General features: G+C 50.4%; 19 non-coding genes across 19 annotated transcripts; all 19 read right to left on the bottom strand.

The window, feature by feature from the left end:
* Positions 1 to 734: 734 nt before the first annotated feature.
* Positions 735 to 807, bottom strand: Trnak-uuu (transfer RNA lysine (anticodon UUU)). The gene has a single exon. It is a non-coding gene; the product is annotated as a tRNA-Lys (tRNA).
* A 537-nt stretch (positions 808 to 1,344) lies between these two features.
* Trnaf-gaa (transfer RNA phenylalanine (anticodon GAA)) lies at positions 1,345 to 1,417 on the bottom strand. The gene has a single exon. It is a non-coding gene; the product is annotated as a tRNA-Phe (tRNA).
* A 579-nt stretch (positions 1,418 to 1,996) lies between these two features.
* On the bottom strand, positions 1,997 to 2,078 carry Trnas-uga (transfer RNA serine (anticodon UGA)). The gene has a single exon. It is a non-coding gene; the product is annotated as a tRNA-Ser (tRNA).
* A 927-nt stretch (positions 2,079 to 3,005) lies between these two features.
* On the bottom strand, positions 3,006 to 3,078 carry Trnak-uuu (transfer RNA lysine (anticodon UUU)). Its single transcript has one exon. It is a non-coding gene; the product is annotated as a tRNA-Lys (tRNA).
* Positions 3,079 to 3,615: 537 nt separating this feature from the next.
* Trnaf-gaa (transfer RNA phenylalanine (anticodon GAA)) lies at positions 3,616 to 3,688 on the bottom strand. The gene has a single exon. It is a non-coding gene; the product is annotated as a tRNA-Phe (tRNA).
* Positions 3,689 to 4,267: 579 nt separating this feature from the next.
* Trnas-uga (transfer RNA serine (anticodon UGA)) lies at positions 4,268 to 4,349 on the bottom strand. Its single transcript has one exon. It is a non-coding gene; the product is annotated as a tRNA-Ser (tRNA).
* Positions 4,350 to 5,276: 927 nt separating this feature from the next.
* Trnak-uuu (transfer RNA lysine (anticodon UUU)) lies at positions 5,277 to 5,349 on the bottom strand. Its single transcript has one exon. It is a non-coding gene; the product is annotated as a tRNA-Lys (tRNA).
* A 537-nt stretch (positions 5,350 to 5,886) lies between these two features.
* Trnaf-gaa (transfer RNA phenylalanine (anticodon GAA)) lies at positions 5,887 to 5,959 on the bottom strand. Its single transcript has one exon. It is a non-coding gene; the product is annotated as a tRNA-Phe (tRNA).
* Positions 5,960 to 6,538: 579 nt separating this feature from the next.
* Positions 6,539 to 6,620, bottom strand: Trnas-uga (transfer RNA serine (anticodon UGA)). Its single transcript has one exon. It is a non-coding gene; the product is annotated as a tRNA-Ser (tRNA).
* A 927-nt stretch (positions 6,621 to 7,547) lies between these two features.
* Trnak-uuu (transfer RNA lysine (anticodon UUU)) lies at positions 7,548 to 7,620 on the bottom strand. The gene has a single exon. It is a non-coding gene; the product is annotated as a tRNA-Lys (tRNA).
* Positions 7,621 to 8,157: 537 nt separating this feature from the next.
* Trnaf-gaa (transfer RNA phenylalanine (anticodon GAA)) lies at positions 8,158 to 8,230 on the bottom strand. Its single transcript has one exon. It is a non-coding gene; the product is annotated as a tRNA-Phe (tRNA).
* A 579-nt stretch (positions 8,231 to 8,809) lies between these two features.
* Positions 8,810 to 8,891, bottom strand: Trnas-uga (transfer RNA serine (anticodon UGA)). Its single transcript has one exon. It is a non-coding gene; the product is annotated as a tRNA-Ser (tRNA).
* Positions 8,892 to 9,818: 927 nt separating this feature from the next.
* Positions 9,819 to 9,891, bottom strand: Trnak-uuu (transfer RNA lysine (anticodon UUU)). Its single transcript has one exon. It is a non-coding gene; the product is annotated as a tRNA-Lys (tRNA).
* Positions 9,892 to 10,428: 537 nt separating this feature from the next.
* Trnaf-gaa (transfer RNA phenylalanine (anticodon GAA)) lies at positions 10,429 to 10,501 on the bottom strand. The gene has a single exon. It is a non-coding gene; the product is annotated as a tRNA-Phe (tRNA).
* Positions 10,502 to 11,080: 579 nt separating this feature from the next.
* Positions 11,081 to 11,162, bottom strand: Trnas-uga (transfer RNA serine (anticodon UGA)). The gene has a single exon. It is a non-coding gene; the product is annotated as a tRNA-Ser (tRNA).
* A 927-nt stretch (positions 11,163 to 12,089) lies between these two features.
* On the bottom strand, positions 12,090 to 12,162 carry Trnak-uuu (transfer RNA lysine (anticodon UUU)). Its single transcript has one exon. It is a non-coding gene; the product is annotated as a tRNA-Lys (tRNA).
* A 537-nt stretch (positions 12,163 to 12,699) lies between these two features.
* On the bottom strand, positions 12,700 to 12,772 carry Trnaf-gaa (transfer RNA phenylalanine (anticodon GAA)). Its single transcript has one exon. It is a non-coding gene; the product is annotated as a tRNA-Phe (tRNA).
* A 579-nt stretch (positions 12,773 to 13,351) lies between these two features.
* On the bottom strand, positions 13,352 to 13,433 carry Trnas-uga (transfer RNA serine (anticodon UGA)). Its single transcript has one exon. It is a non-coding gene; the product is annotated as a tRNA-Ser (tRNA).
* Positions 13,434 to 14,360: 927 nt separating this feature from the next.
* On the bottom strand, positions 14,361 to 14,433 carry Trnak-uuu (transfer RNA lysine (anticodon UUU)). The gene has a single exon. It is a non-coding gene; the product is annotated as a tRNA-Lys (tRNA).
* Positions 14,434 to 14,710: the final 277 nt, after the last annotated feature.

Raw genomic sequence — 14,710 nt, 5'->3', positions numbered from 1 at the left:
CGACTGAGCTATCCGCACCCACGCACGAGCATTGTCATACAGCTGCGTCGTGTGCGAGTGATTCGCATGTCGTAATTGCTGGCTTATGGCTCCAATGGCGACTTCACCGACTTCCCACTGACGCGCCGCTGACGCTAGTTTTCTGGCGTCTTAAGGGATGGACATACTTGCAAGTAGCTGCGAGATCATTGAAAAGAAACGCGGCGCCATTGCTTTTGCCGCACTCGACTGATTGAATTGCAATTCCTAAAAAGGAATGAACCTTCACTCTGTCCAACAATTTCAAGCACGTGTGTGTACTCACGAACTCGGCGAAGGCGCGAGAAAATGACGGGGGCGCACTCGTGGGCCTGCGACGGCTTCCTGCAGTCACATCGTCAGTGCGAGGTGGACCGGTAGGCACAGGAAGCAGCGGCCGTCGTGAAACTCAGCATTCTTAAACGGAAATTTTCGTCTTGTTTAGAATGGCGTCATTGGTTTGCACGCTCATTCATGCGTGTGAAAGTATTTGCTGCTCTTTACGCAGAATCGCACGCAGCCGGCGGGATTCGAAACTACTTTCGAGTCAGACGCCTTAACCACTCGGCCACGGCTGCCCCGAACGCAGCGTTCTCCCGACACGTGCAAATTGAACCGTTTAAAGCACTGTGGTGTCAGAAAACGGCGTTGCTGCATTCTTTTCCGTAGTGTTTCCACCACTACCAGAGGAAACGCTACCAAATTATTAAAATTTCCGCCCGAACAGGGACTTGAACCCTGGACCCTTAGGTTAAAAGCCTAATGCTCTACCGACTGAGCTATCCGGGCTCACAACGCCTTATGAAACATCTCACGATGCACAACGACACATTGACTCATGTCCTTTACTGTTGTGCAATCGCTGCATGGAGCTGTTAGTAGTTAAACGTCGCCTGAATGCTGTCTGCAAACTTATCGCGCAAAGCTCGTAACAGACCATCGAACAATGTTGACACACGATGCAAAAACAAACTGCAGCAGTCGTTACGTCTCATAAGTTGGAGTAGAGGATTTACGTGTTTTGTCGACACTCATCGGGCAATTGGAAAATTCACAAGCACTTCGAATGCAATGTTTCCCACGTTTTCGCTCATTTCACGGTTCCGCTGGAGACGTTCTTCACCTCCTGGCACAAAACAGGGAACGCAGTCGGTAGGACGTTTTTTTATTTTCTTACTTCTCAGAGAGTTGCCTACTGTGTTCCTCTTATGGCAAGCACTAGACAACCAGAACAGTTACAGAAGAGAGTCATGTCCGTTCTCGGCTCTAGTTACATTATCACAAAGTCAGAGCAATTCCATTGGCGTCGGCTTCAAAACGAAGCCGTGCCGAAACCCGGGATCGAACCAGGGACCTTTAGATCTTCAGTCTAACGCTCTCCCAACTGAGCTATTTCGGCTGACGTACAGCGCCCCTCTTTTGCACGTCTGCCCCGTTGCCAATTTCACAGTCATCTTCGTCTGAAAGAACACAGGGACGCCGAAAGGCGAACAGCAGATGCAGTAAAGTACCACACACATTTCTTCTGCTTCCATCGTCGTAACTAGCAAACATGTCGACTCGATTCATGTAATATTGACTTCGCTGACGCTAGAAAAGCTGTGCTATATCGATGCCACGTGCAACTAGTGTGCAGAGAACGAGGCAGAGGAAGGAGTGAGCCTCTCCAACGTGTGTGAGGCAGTATCTAGCAGATACACGCGGTAAAACGTTTGACTTGCGTTTGCTCATTAATTGCTACACGTCATCGTCTGCAAGCTAAAATAATCACATCTGCACTGCCCAGAGAGGCGACACTTGCACTGACACCTGGTGGACGGTTGTGAGACGAGGAGATGAGCTGTGGCTTCTGGGCACGACTGTAGCGCTGTACCCTGGAGCCAAGAACACTGCACCTTGCTGGCGGCCCACGTGTTTAGTAGTGACGCAACTGCTAGGATGCAGCTGAACGTCCGTCTTCTGAGAGCGAGAAAATTTCCGCAGTCGGCAGGACTCGAACCTACGCTCCCAGAGGGAATCTGATTTCAAGTCAGACGCCTTAACCACTCGGCCACGACTGCACGTCTCAGAAGCGTCTCTCGACAACTGAAACTCCCACCTTTGCAAGCAATCTCATGGCAGAAGGCAGCATGGGCTCACTCTTTTCTGTAGTGATTCCACTGCCAGCACATTAGACGTTACGAAAGTGTATTAATTTTCGCCCCGACAGGGACTAGAACCCAGGACCCTTTGGTTGAAAACCTAACGCTCTACCGACTGAGCTATCCGCACCCACGCACGAGCATTGTCATACAGCTGCGTCGTGTGCGAGTGATTCGCATGTCGTAATTGCTGGCTTATGGCTCCAATGGCGACTTCACCGACTTCCCACTGACGCGCCGCTGACGCTAGTTTTCTGGCGTCTTAAGGGATGGACATACTTGCAAGTAGCTGCGAGATCATTGAAAAGAAACGCGGCGCCATTGCTTTTGCCGCACTCGACTGATTGAATTGCAATTCCTAAAAAGGAATGAACCTTCACTCTGTCCAACAATTTCAAGCACGTGTGTGTACTCACGAACTCGGCGAAGGCGCGAGAAAATGACGGGGGCGCACTCGTGGGCCTGCGACGGCTTCCTGCAGTCACATCGTCAGTGCGAGGTGGACCGGTAGGCACAGGAAGCAGCGGCCGTCGTGAAACTCAGCATTCTTAAACGGAAATTTTCGTCTTGTTTAGAATGGCGTCATTGGTTTGCACGCTCATTCATGCGTGTGAAAGTATTTGCTGCTCTTTACGCAGAATCGCACGCAGCCGGCGGGATTCGAAACTACTTTCGAGTCAGACGCCTTAACCACTCGGCCACGGCTGCCCCGAACGCAGCGTTCTCCCGACACGTGCAAATTGAACCGTTTAAAGCACTGTGGTGTCAGAAAACGGCGTTGCTGCATTCTTTTCCGTAGTGTTTCCACCACTACCAGAGGAAACGCTACCAAATTATTAAAATTTCCGCCCGAACAGGGACTTGAACCCTGGACCCTTAGGTTAAAAGCCTAATGCTCCACCGACTGAGCTATCCGGGCTCACAACGCCTTATGAAACATCTCACGATGCACAACGACACATTGACTCATGTCCTTTACTGTTGTGCAATCGCTGCATGGAGCTGTTAGTAGTTAAACGTCGCCTGAATGCTGTCTGCAAACTTATCGCGCAAAGCTCGTAACAGACCATCGAACAATGTTGACACACGATGCAAAAACAAACTGCAGCAGTCGTTACGTCTCATACGTTGGAGTAGAGGATTTACGTGTTTTGTCGACACTCATCGGGCAATTGGAAAATTCACAAGCACTTCGAATGCAATGTTTCCCACGTTTTCGCTCATTTCACGGTTCCGCTGGAGACGTTCTTCACCTCCTGGCACAAAACAGGGAACGCAGTCGGTAGGACGTTTTTTTATTTTCTTACTTCTCAGAGAGTTGCCTAATGTGTTCCTCTTATGGCAAGCACTAGACAACCAGAACAGTTACAGAAGAGAGTCATGTCCGTTCTCGGCTCTAGTTACATTATCACAAAGTCAGAGCAATTCCATTGGCGTCGGCTTCAAAACGAAGCCGTGCCGAAACCCGGGATCGAACCAGGGACCTTTAGATCTTCAGTCTAACGCTCTCCCAACTGAGCTATTTCGGCTGACGTACAGCGCCCCTCTTTTGCACGTCTGCCCCGTTGCCAATTTCACAGTCATCTTCGTCTGAAAGAACACAGGGACGCCGAAAGGCGAACAGCAGATGCAGTAAAGTACCACACACATTTCTTCTGCTTCCATCGTCGTAACTAGCAAACATGTCGACTCGATTCATGTAATATTGACTTCGCTGACGCTAGAAAAGCTGTGCTATATCGATGCCACGTGCAACTAGTGTGCAGAGAACGAGGCAGAGGAAGGAGTGAGCCTCTCCAACGTGTGTGAGGCAGTATCTAGCAGATACACGCGGTAAAACGTTTGACTTGCGTTTGCTCATTAATTGCTACACGTCATCGTCTGCAAGCTAAAATAATCACATCTGCACTGCCCAGAGAGGCGACACTTGCACTGACACCTGGTGGACGGTTGTGAGACGAGGAGATGAGCTGTGGCTTCTGGGCACGACTGTAGCGCTGCACCCTGGAGCCAAGAACACTGCACCTTGCTGGCGGCCCACGTGTTTAGTAGTGACGCAACTGCTAGGATGCAGCTGAACGTCCGTCTTCTGAGAGCGAGAAAATTTCCGCAGTCGGCAGGACTCGAACCTACGCTCCCAGAGGGAATCTGATTTCAAGTCAGACGCCTTAACCACTCGGCCACGACTGCACGTCTCAGAAGCGTCTCTCGACAACTGAAACTCCCACCTTTGCAAGCAATCTCATGGCAGAAGGCAGCATGGGCTCACTCTTTTCTGTAGTGATTCCACTGCCAGCACATTAGACGTTACGAAAGTGTATTAATTTTCGCCCCGACAGGGACTAGAACCCAGGACCCTTTGGTTGAAAACCTAACGCTCTACCGACTGAGCTATCCGCACCCACGCACGAGCATTGTCATACAGCTGCGTCGTGTGCGAGTGATTCGCATGTCGTAATTGCTGGCTTATGGCTCCAATGGCGACTTCACCGACTTCCCACTGACGCGCCGCTGACGCTAGTTTTCTGGCGTCTTAAGGGATGGACATACTTGCAAGTAGCTGCGAGATCATTGAAAAGAAACGCGGCGCCATTGCTTTTGCCGCACTCGACTGATTGAATTGCAATTCCTAAAAAGGAATGAACCTTCACTCTGTCCAACAATTTCAAGCACGTGTGTGTACTCACGAACTCGGCGAAGGCGCGAGAAAATGACGGGGGCGCACTCGTGGGCCTGCGACGGCTTCCTGCAGTCACATCGTCAGTGCGAGGTGGACCGGTAGGCACAGGAAGCAGCGGCCGTCGTGAAACTCAGCATTCTTAAACGGAAATTTTCGTCTTGTTTAGAATGGCGTCATTGGTTTGCACGCTCATTCATGCGTGTGAAAGTATTTGCTGCTCTTTACGCAGAATCGCACGCAGCCGGCGGGATTCGAAACTACTTTCGAGTCAGACGCCTTAACCACTCGGCCACGGCTGCCCCGAACGCAGCGTTCTCCCGACACGTGCAAATTGAACCGTTTAAAGCACTGTGGTGTCAGAAAACGGCGTTGCTGCATTCTTTTCCGTAGTGTTTCCACCACTACCAGAGGAAACGCTACCAAATTATTAAAATTTCCGCCCGAACAGGGACTTGAACCCTGGACCCTTAGGTTAAAAGCCTAATGCTCTACCGACTGAGCTATCCGGGCTCACAACGCCTTATGAAACATCTCACGATGCACAACGACACATTGACTCATGTCCTTTACTGTTGTGCAATCGCTGCATGGAGCTGTTAGTAGTTAAACGTCGCCTGAATGCTGTCTGCAAACTTATCGCGCAAAGCTCGTAACAGACCATCGAACAATGTTGACACACGATGCAAAAACAAACTGCAGCAGTCGTTACGTCTCATACGTTGGAGTAGAGGATTTACGTGTTTTGTCGACACTCATCGGGCAATTGGAAAATTCACAAGCACTTCGAATGCAATGTTTCCCACGTTTTCGCTCATTTCACGGTTCCGCTGGAGACGTTCTTCACCTCCTGGCACAAAACAGGGAACGCAGTCGGTAGGACGTTTTTTTATTTTCTTACTTCTCAGAGAGTTGCCTACTGTGTTCCTCTTATGGCAAGCACTAGACAACCAGAACAGTTACAGAAGAGAGTCATGTCCGTTCTCGGCTCTAGTTACATTATCACAAAGTCAGAGCAATTCCATTGGCGTCGGCTTCAAAACGAAGCCGTGCCGAAACCCGGGATCGAACCAGGGACCTTTAGATCTTCAGTCTAACGCTCTCCCAACTGAGCTATTTCGGCTGACGTACAGCGCCCCTCTTTTGCACGTCTGCCCCGTTGCCAATTTCACAGTCATCTTCGTCTGAAAGAACACAGGGACGCCGAAAGGCGAACAGCAGATGCAGTAAAGTACCACACACATTTCTTCTGCTTCCATCGTCGTAACTAGCAAACATGTCGACTCGATTCATGTAATATTGACTTCGCTGACGCTAGAAAAGCTGTGCTATATCGATGCCACGTGCAACTAGTGTGCAGAGAACGAGGCAGAGGAAGGAGTGAGCCTCTCCAACGTGTGTGAGGCAGTATCTAGCAGATACACGCGGTAAAACGTTTGACTTGCGTTTGCTCATTAATTGCTACACGTCATCGTCTGCAAGCTAAAATAATCACATCTGCACTGCCCAGAGAGGCGACACTTGCACTGACACCTGGTGGACGGTTGTGAGACGAGGAGATGAGCTGTGGCTTCTGGGCACGACTGTAGCGCTGCACCCTGGAGCCAAGAACACTGCACCTTGCTGGCGGCCCACGTGTTTAGTAGTGACGCAACTGCTAGGATGCAGCTGAACGTCCATCTTCTGAGAGCGAGAAAATTTCCGCAGTCGGCAGGACTCGAACCTACGCTCCCAGAGGGAATCTGATTTCAAGTCAGACGCCTTAACCACTCGGCCACGACTGCACGTCTCAGAAGCGTCTCTCGACAACTGAAACTCCCACCTTTGCAAGCAATCTCATGGCAGAAGGCAGCATGGGCTCACTCTTTTCTGTAGTGATTCCACTGCCAGCACATTAGACGTTACGAAAGTGTATTAATTTTCGCCCCGACAGGGACTAGAACCCAGGACCCTTTGGTTGAAAACCTAACGCTCTACCGACTGAGCTATCCGCACCCACGCACGAGCATTGTCATACAGCTGCGTCGTGTGCGAGTGATTCGCATGTCGTAATTGCTGGCTTATGGCTCCAATGGCGACTTCACCGACTTCCCACTGACGCGCCGCTGACGCTAGTTTTCTGGCGTCTTAAGGGATGGACATACTTGCAAGTAGCTGCGAGATCATTGAAAAGAAACGCGGCGCCATTGCTTTTGCCGCACTCGACTGATTGAATTGCAATTCCTAAAAAGGAATGAACCTTCACTCTGTCCAACAATTTCAAGCACGTGTGTGTACTCACGAACTCGGCGAAGGCGCGAGAAAATGACGGGGGCGCACTCGTGGGCCTGCGACGGCTTCCTGCAGTCACATCGTCAGTGCGAGGTGGACCGGTAGGCACAGGAAGCAGCGGCCGTCGTGAAACTCAGCATTCTTAAACGGAAATTTTCGTCTTGTTTAGAATGGCGTCATTGGTTTGCACGCTCATTCATGCGTGTGAAAGTATTTGCTGCTCTTTACGCAGAATCGCACGCAGCCGGCGGGATTCGAAACTACTTTCGAGTCAGACGCCTTAACCACTCGGCCACGGCTGCCCCGAACGCAGCGTTCTCCCGACACGTGCAAATTGAACCGTTTAAAGCACTGTGGTGTCAGAAAACGGCGTTGCTGCATTCTTTTCCGTAGTGTTTCCACCACTACCAGAGGAAACGCTACCAAATTATTAAAATTTCCGCCCGAACAGGGACTTGAACCCTGGACCCTTAGGTTAAAAGCCTAATGCTCTACCGACTGAGCTAACCGGGCTCACAACGCCTTATGAAACATCTCACGATGCACAACGACACATTGACTCATGTCCTTTACTGTTGTGCAATCGCTGCATGGAGCTGTTAGTAGTTAAACGTCGCCTGAATGCTGTCTGCAAACTTATCGCGCAAAGCTCGTAACAGACCATCGAACAATGTTGACACACGATGCAAAAACAAACTGCAGCAGTCGTTACGTCTCATACGTTGGAGTAGAGGATTTACGTGTTTTGTCGACACTCATCGGGCAATTGGAAAATTCACAAGCACTTCGAATGCAATGTTTCCCACGTTTTCGCTCATTTCACGGTTCCGCTGGAGACGTTCTTCACCTCCTGGCACAAAACAGGGAACGCAGTCGGTAGGACGTTTTTTTATTTTCTTACTTCTCAGAGAGTTGCCTACTGTGTTCCTCTTATGGCAAGCACTAGACAACCAGAACAGTTACAGAAGAGAGTCATGTCCGTTCTCGGCTCTAGTTACATTATCACAAAGTCAGAGCAATTCCATTGGCGTCGGCTTCAAAACGAAGCCGTGCCGAAACCCGGGATCGAACCAGGGACCTTTAGATCTTCAGTCTAACGCTCTCCCAACTGAGCTATTTCGGCTGACGTACAGCGCCCCTCTTTTGCACGTCTGCCCCGTTGCCAATTTCACAGTCATCTTCGTCTGAAAGAACACAGGGACGCCGAAAGGCGAACAGCAGATGCAGTAAAGTACCACACACATTTCTTCTGCTTCCATCGTCGTAACTAGCAAACATGTCGACTCGATTCATGTAATATTGACTTCGCTGACGCTAGAAAAGCTGTGCTATATCGATGCCACGTGCAACTAGTGTGCAGAGAACGAGGCAGAGGAAGGAGTGAGCCTCTCCAACGTGTGTGAGGCAGTATCTAGCAGATACACGCGGTAAAACGTTTGACTTGCGTTTGCTCATTAATTGCTACACGTCATCGTCTGCAAGCTAAAATAATCACATCTGCACTGCCCAGAGAGGCGACACTTGCACTGACACCTGGTGGACGGTTGTGAGACGAGGAGATGAGCTGTGGCTTCTGGGCACGACTGTAGCGCTGCACCCTGGAGCCAAGAACACTGCACCTTGCTGGCGGCCCACGTGTTTAGTAGTGACGCAACTGCTAGGATGCAGCTGAACGTCCGTCTTCTGAGAGCGAGAAAATTTCCGCAGTCGGCAGGACTCGAACCTACGCTCCCAGAGGGAATCTGATTTCAAGTCAGACGCCTTAACCACTCGGCCACGACTGCACGTCTCAGAAGCGTCTCTCGACAACTGAAACTCCCACCTTTGCAAGCAATCTCATGGCAGAAGGCAGCATGGGCTCACTCTTTTCTGTAGTGATTCCACTGCCAGCACATTAGACGTTACGAAAGTGTATTAATTTTCGCCCCGACAGGGACTAGAACCCAGGACCCTTTGGTTGAAAACCTAACGCTCTACCGACTGAGCTATCCGCACCCACGCACGAGCATTGTCATACAGCTGCGTCGTGTGCGAGTGATTCGCATGTCGTAATTGCTGGCTTATGGCTCCAATGGCGACTTCACCGACTTCCCACTGACGCGCCGCTGACGCTAGTTTTCTGGCGTCTTAAGGGATGGACATACTTGCAAGTAGCTGCGAGATCATTGAAAAGAAACGCGGCGCCATTGCTTTTGCCGCACTCGACTGATTGAATTGCAATTCCTAAAAAGGAATGAACCTTCACTCTGTCCAACAATTTCAAGCACGTGTGTGTACTCACGAACTCGGCGAAGGCGCGAGAAAATGACGGGGGCGCACTCGTGGGCCTGCGACGGCTTCCTGCAGTCACATCGTCAGTGCGAGGTGGACCGGTAGGCACAGGAAGCAGCGGCCGTCGTGAAACTCAGCATTCTTAAACGGAAATTTTCGTCTTGTTTAGAATGGCGTCATTGGTTTGCACGCTCATTCATGCGTGTGAAAGTATTTGCTGCTCTTTACGCAGAATCGCACGCAGCCGGCGGGATTCGAAACTACTTTCGAGTCAGACGCCTTAACCACTCGGCCACGGCTGCCCCGAACGCAGCGTTCTCCCGACACGTGCAAATTGAACCGTTTAAAGCACTGTGGTGTCAGAAAACGGCGTTGCTGCATTCTTTTCCGTAGTGTTTCCACCACTACCAGAGGAAACGCTACCAAATTATTAAAATTTCCGCCCGAACAGGGACTTGAACCCTGGACCCTTAGGTTAAAAGCCTAATGCTCTACCGACTGAGCTATCCGGGCTCACAACGCCTTATGAAACATCTCACGATGCACAACGACACATTGACTCATGTCCTTTACTGTTGTGCAATCGCTGCATGGAGCTGTTAGTAGTTAAACGTCGCCTGAATGCTGTCTGCAAACTTATCGCGCAAAGCTCGTAACAGACCATCGAACAATGTTGACACACGATGCAAAAACAAACTGCAGCAGTCGTTACGTCTCATACGTTGGAGTAGAGGATTTACGTGTTTTGTCGACACTCATCGGGCAATTGGAAAATTCACAAGCACTTCGAATGCAATGTTTCCCACGTTTTCGCTCATTTCACGGTTCCGCTGGAGACGTTCTTCACCTCCTGGCACAAAACAGGGAACGCAGTCGGTAGGACGTTTTTTTATTTTCTTACTTCTCAGAGAGTTGCCTACTGTGTTCCTCTTATGGCAAGCACTAGACAACCAGAACAGTTACAGAAGAGAGTCATGTCCGTTCTCGGCTCTAGTTACATTATCACAAAGTCAGAGCAATTCCATTGGCGTCGGCTTCAAAACGAAGCCGTGCCGAAACCCGGGATCGAACCAGGGACCTTTAGATCTTCAGTCTAACGCTCTCCCAACTGAGCTATTTCGGCTGACGTACAGCGCCCCTCTTTTGCACGTCTGCCCCGTTGCCAATTTCACAGTCATCTTCGTCTGAAAGAACACAGGGACGCCGAAAGGCGAACAGCAGATGCAGTAAAGTACCACACACATTTCTTCTGCTTCCATCGTCGTAACTAGCAAACATGTCGACTCGATTCATGTAATATTGACTTCGCTGACGCTAGAAAAGCTGTGCTATATCGATGCCACGTGCAACTAGTGTGCAGAGAACGAGGCAGAGGAAGGAGTGAGCCTCTCCAACGTGTGTGAGGCAGTATCTAGCAGATACACGCGGTAAAACGTTTGACTTGCGTTTGCTCATTAATTGCTACACGTCATCGTCTGCAAGCTAAAATAATCACATCTGCACTGCCCAGAGAGGCGACACTTGCACTGACACCTGGTGGACGGTTGTGAGACGAGGAGATGAGCTGTGGCTTCTGGGCACGACTGTAGCGCTGCACCCTGGAGCCAAGAACACTGCACCTTGCTGGCGGCCCACGTGTTTAGTAGTGACGCAACTGCTAGGATGCAGCTGAACGTCCATCTTCTGAGAGCGAGAAAATTTCCGCAGTCGGCAGGACTCGAACCTACGCTCCCAGAGGGAATCTGATTTCAAGTCAGACGCCTTAACCACTCGGCCACGACTGCACGTCTCAGAAGCGTCTCTCGACAACTGAAACTCCCACCTTTGCAAGCAATCTCATGGCAGAAGGCAGCATGGGCTCACTCTTTTCTGTAGTGATTCCACTGCCAGCACATTAGACGTTACGAAAGTGTATTAATTTTCGCCCCGACAGGGACTAGAACCCAGGACCCTTTGGTTGAAAACCTAACGCTCTACCGACTGAGCTATCCGCACCCACGCACGAGCATTGTCATACAGCTGCGTCGTGTGCGAGTGATTCGCATGTCGTAATTGCTGGCTTATGGCTCCAATGGCGACTTCACCGACTTCCCACTGACGCGCCGCTGACGCTAGTTTTCTGGCGTCTTAAGGGATGGACATACTTGCAAGTAGCTGCGAGATCATTGAAAAGAAACGCGGCGCCATTGCTTTTGCCGCACTCGACTGATTGAATTGCAATTCCTAAAAAGGAATGAACCTTCACTCTGTCCAACAATTTCAAGCACGTGTGTGTACTCACGAACTCGGCGAAGGCGCGAGAAAATGACGGGGGCGCACTCGTGGGCCTGCGACGGCTTCCTGCAGTCACATCGTCAGTGCGAGGTGGACCGGTAGGCACAGGAAGCAGCGGCCGTCGTGAAACTCAGCATTCTTAAACGGAAATTTTCGTCTTGTTTAGAATGGCGTCATTGGTTTGCACGCTCATTCATGCGTGTGAAAGTATTTGCTGCTCTTTACGCAGAATCGCACGCAGCCGGCGGGATTCGAAACTACTTTCGAGTCAGACGCCTTAACCACTCGGCCACGGCTGCCCCGAACGCAGCGTTCTCCCGACACGTGCAAATTGAACCGTTTAAAGCACTGTGGTGTCAGAAAACGGCGTTGCTGCATTCTTTTCCGTAGTGTTTCCACCACTACCAGAGGAAACGCTACCAAATTATTAAAATTTCCGCCCGAACAGGGACTTGAACCCTGGACCCTTAGGTTAAAAGCCTAATGCTCTACCGACTGAGCTATCCGGGCTCACAACGCCTTATGAAACATCTCACGATGCACAACGACACATTGACTCATGTCCTTTACTGTTGTGCAATCGCTGCATGGAGCTGTTAGTAGTTAAACGTCGCCTGAATGCTGTCTGCAAACTTATCGCGCAAAGCTCGTAACAGACCATCGAACAATGTTGACACACGATGCAAAAACAAACTGCAGCAGTCGTTACGTCTCATACGTTGGAGTAGAGGATTTACGTGTTTTGTCGACACTCATCGGGCAATTGGAAAATTCACAAGCACTTCGAATGCAATGTTTCCCACGTTTTCGCTCATTTCACGGTTCCGCTGGAGACGTTCTTCACCTCCTGGCACAAAACAGGGAACGCAGTCGGTAGGACGTTTTTTTATTTTCTTACTTCTCAGAGAGTTGCCTACTGTGTTCCTCTTATGGCAAGCACTAGACAACCAGAACAGTTACAGAAGAGAGTCATGTCCGTTCTCGGCTCTAGTTACATTATCACAAAGTCAGAGCAATTCCATTGGCGTCGGCTTCAAAACGAAGCCGTGCCGAAACCCGGGATCGAACCAGGGACCTTTAGATCTTCAGTCTAACGCTCTCCCAACTGAGCTATTTCGGCTGACGTACAGCGCCCCTCTTTTGCACGTCTGCCCCGTTGCCAATTTCACAGTCATCTTCGTCTGAAAGAACACAGGGACGCCGAAAGGCGAACAGCAGATGCAGTAAAGTACCACACACATTTCTTCTGCTTCCATCGTCGTAACTAGCAAACATGTCGACTCGATTCATGTAATATTGACTTCGCTGACGCTAGAAAAGCTGTGCTATATCGATGCCACGTGCAACTAGTGTGCAGAGAACGAGGCAGAGGAAGGAGTGAGCCTCTCCAACGTGTGTGAGGCAGTATCTAGCAGATACACGCGGTAAAACGTTTGACTTGCGTTTGCTCATTAATTGCTACACGTCATCGTCTGCAAGCTAAAATAATCACATCTGCACTGCCCAGAGAGGCGACACTTGCACTGACACCTGGTGGACGGTTGTGAGACGAGGAGATGAGCTGTGGCTTCTGGGCACGACTGTAGCGCTGCACCCTGGAGCCAAGAACACTGCACCTTGCTGGCGGCCCACGTGTTTAGTAGTGACGCAACTGCTAGGATGCAGCTGAACGTCCGTCTTCTGAGAGCGAGAAAATTTCCGCAGTCGGCAGGACTCGAACCTACGCTCCCAGAGGGAATCTGATTTCAAGTCAGACGCCTTAACCACTCGGCCACGACTGCACGTCTCAGAAGCGTCTCTCGACAACTGAAACTCCCACCTTTGCAAGCAATCTCATGGCAGAAGGCAGCATGGGCTCACTCTTTTCTGTAGTGATTCCACTGCCAGCACATTAGACGTTACGAAAGTGTATTAATTTTCGCCCCGACAGGGACTAGAACCCAGGACCCTTTGGTTGAAAACCTAACGCTCTACCGACTGAGCTATCCGCACCCACGCACGAGCATTGTCATACAGCTGCGTCGTGTGCGAGTGATTCGCATGTCGTAATTGCTGGCTTATGGCTCCAATGGCGACTTCACCGACTTCCCACTGACGCGCCGCTGACGCTAGTTTTCTGGCGTCTTAAGGGATGGACATACTTGCAAGTAGCTGCGAGATCATTGAAAAGAAACGCGGCGCCATTGCTTTTGCCGCACTCGACTGATTGAATTGCAATTCCTAAAAAGGAATGAACCTTCACTCTGTCCAACAATTTCAAGCACGTGTGTGTACTCACGAACTCGGCGAAGGCGCGAGAAAATGACGGGGGCGCACTCGTGGGCCTGCGACGGCTTCCTGCAGTCACATCGTCAGTGCGAGGTGGACCGGTAGGCACAGGAAGCAGCGGCCGTCGTGAAACTCAGCATTCTTAAACGGAAATTTTCGGCTTGTTTAGAATGGCGTCATTGGTTTGCACGCTCATTCATGCGTGTGAAAGTATTTGCTGCTCTTTACGCAGAATCGCACGCAGCCGGCGGGATTCGAAACTACTTTCGAGTCAGACGCCTTAACCACTCGGCCACGGCTGCCCCGAACGCAGCGTTCTCCCGACACGTGCAAATTGAACCGTTTAAAGCACTGTGGTGTCAGAAAACGGCGTTGCTGCATTCTTTTCCGTAGTGTTTCCACCACTACCAGAGGAAACGCTACCAAATTATTAAAATTTCCGCCCGAACAGGGACTTGAACCCTGGACCCTTAGGTTAAAAGCCTAATGCTCTACCGACTGAGCTATCCGGGCTCACAACGCCTTATGAAACATCTCACGATGCACAACGACACATTGACTCATGTCCTTTACTGTTGTGCAATCGCTGCATGGAGCTGTTAGTAGTTAAACGTCGCCTGAATGCTGTCTGCAAACTTATCGCGCAAAGCTCGTAACAGACCATCGAACAATGTTGACACACGATGCAAAAACAAACTGCAGCAGTCGTTACGTCTCATACGTTGGAGTAGAGGATTTACGTGTTTTGTCGACACTCATCGGGCAATTGGAAAATTCACAAGCACTTCGA

This window comes from Schistocerca gregaria, unplaced genomic scaffold (genome assembly GCF_023897955.1).
Source record: "Schistocerca gregaria isolate iqSchGreg1 unplaced genomic scaffold, iqSchGreg1.2 ptg000318l, whole genome shotgun sequence".
Classification (NCBI taxonomy): Eukaryota; Metazoa; Arthropoda; class Insecta; order Orthoptera; family Acrididae; genus Schistocerca; species Schistocerca gregaria.
This window is presented reverse-complemented; position numbering and strand designations above follow the sequence as displayed.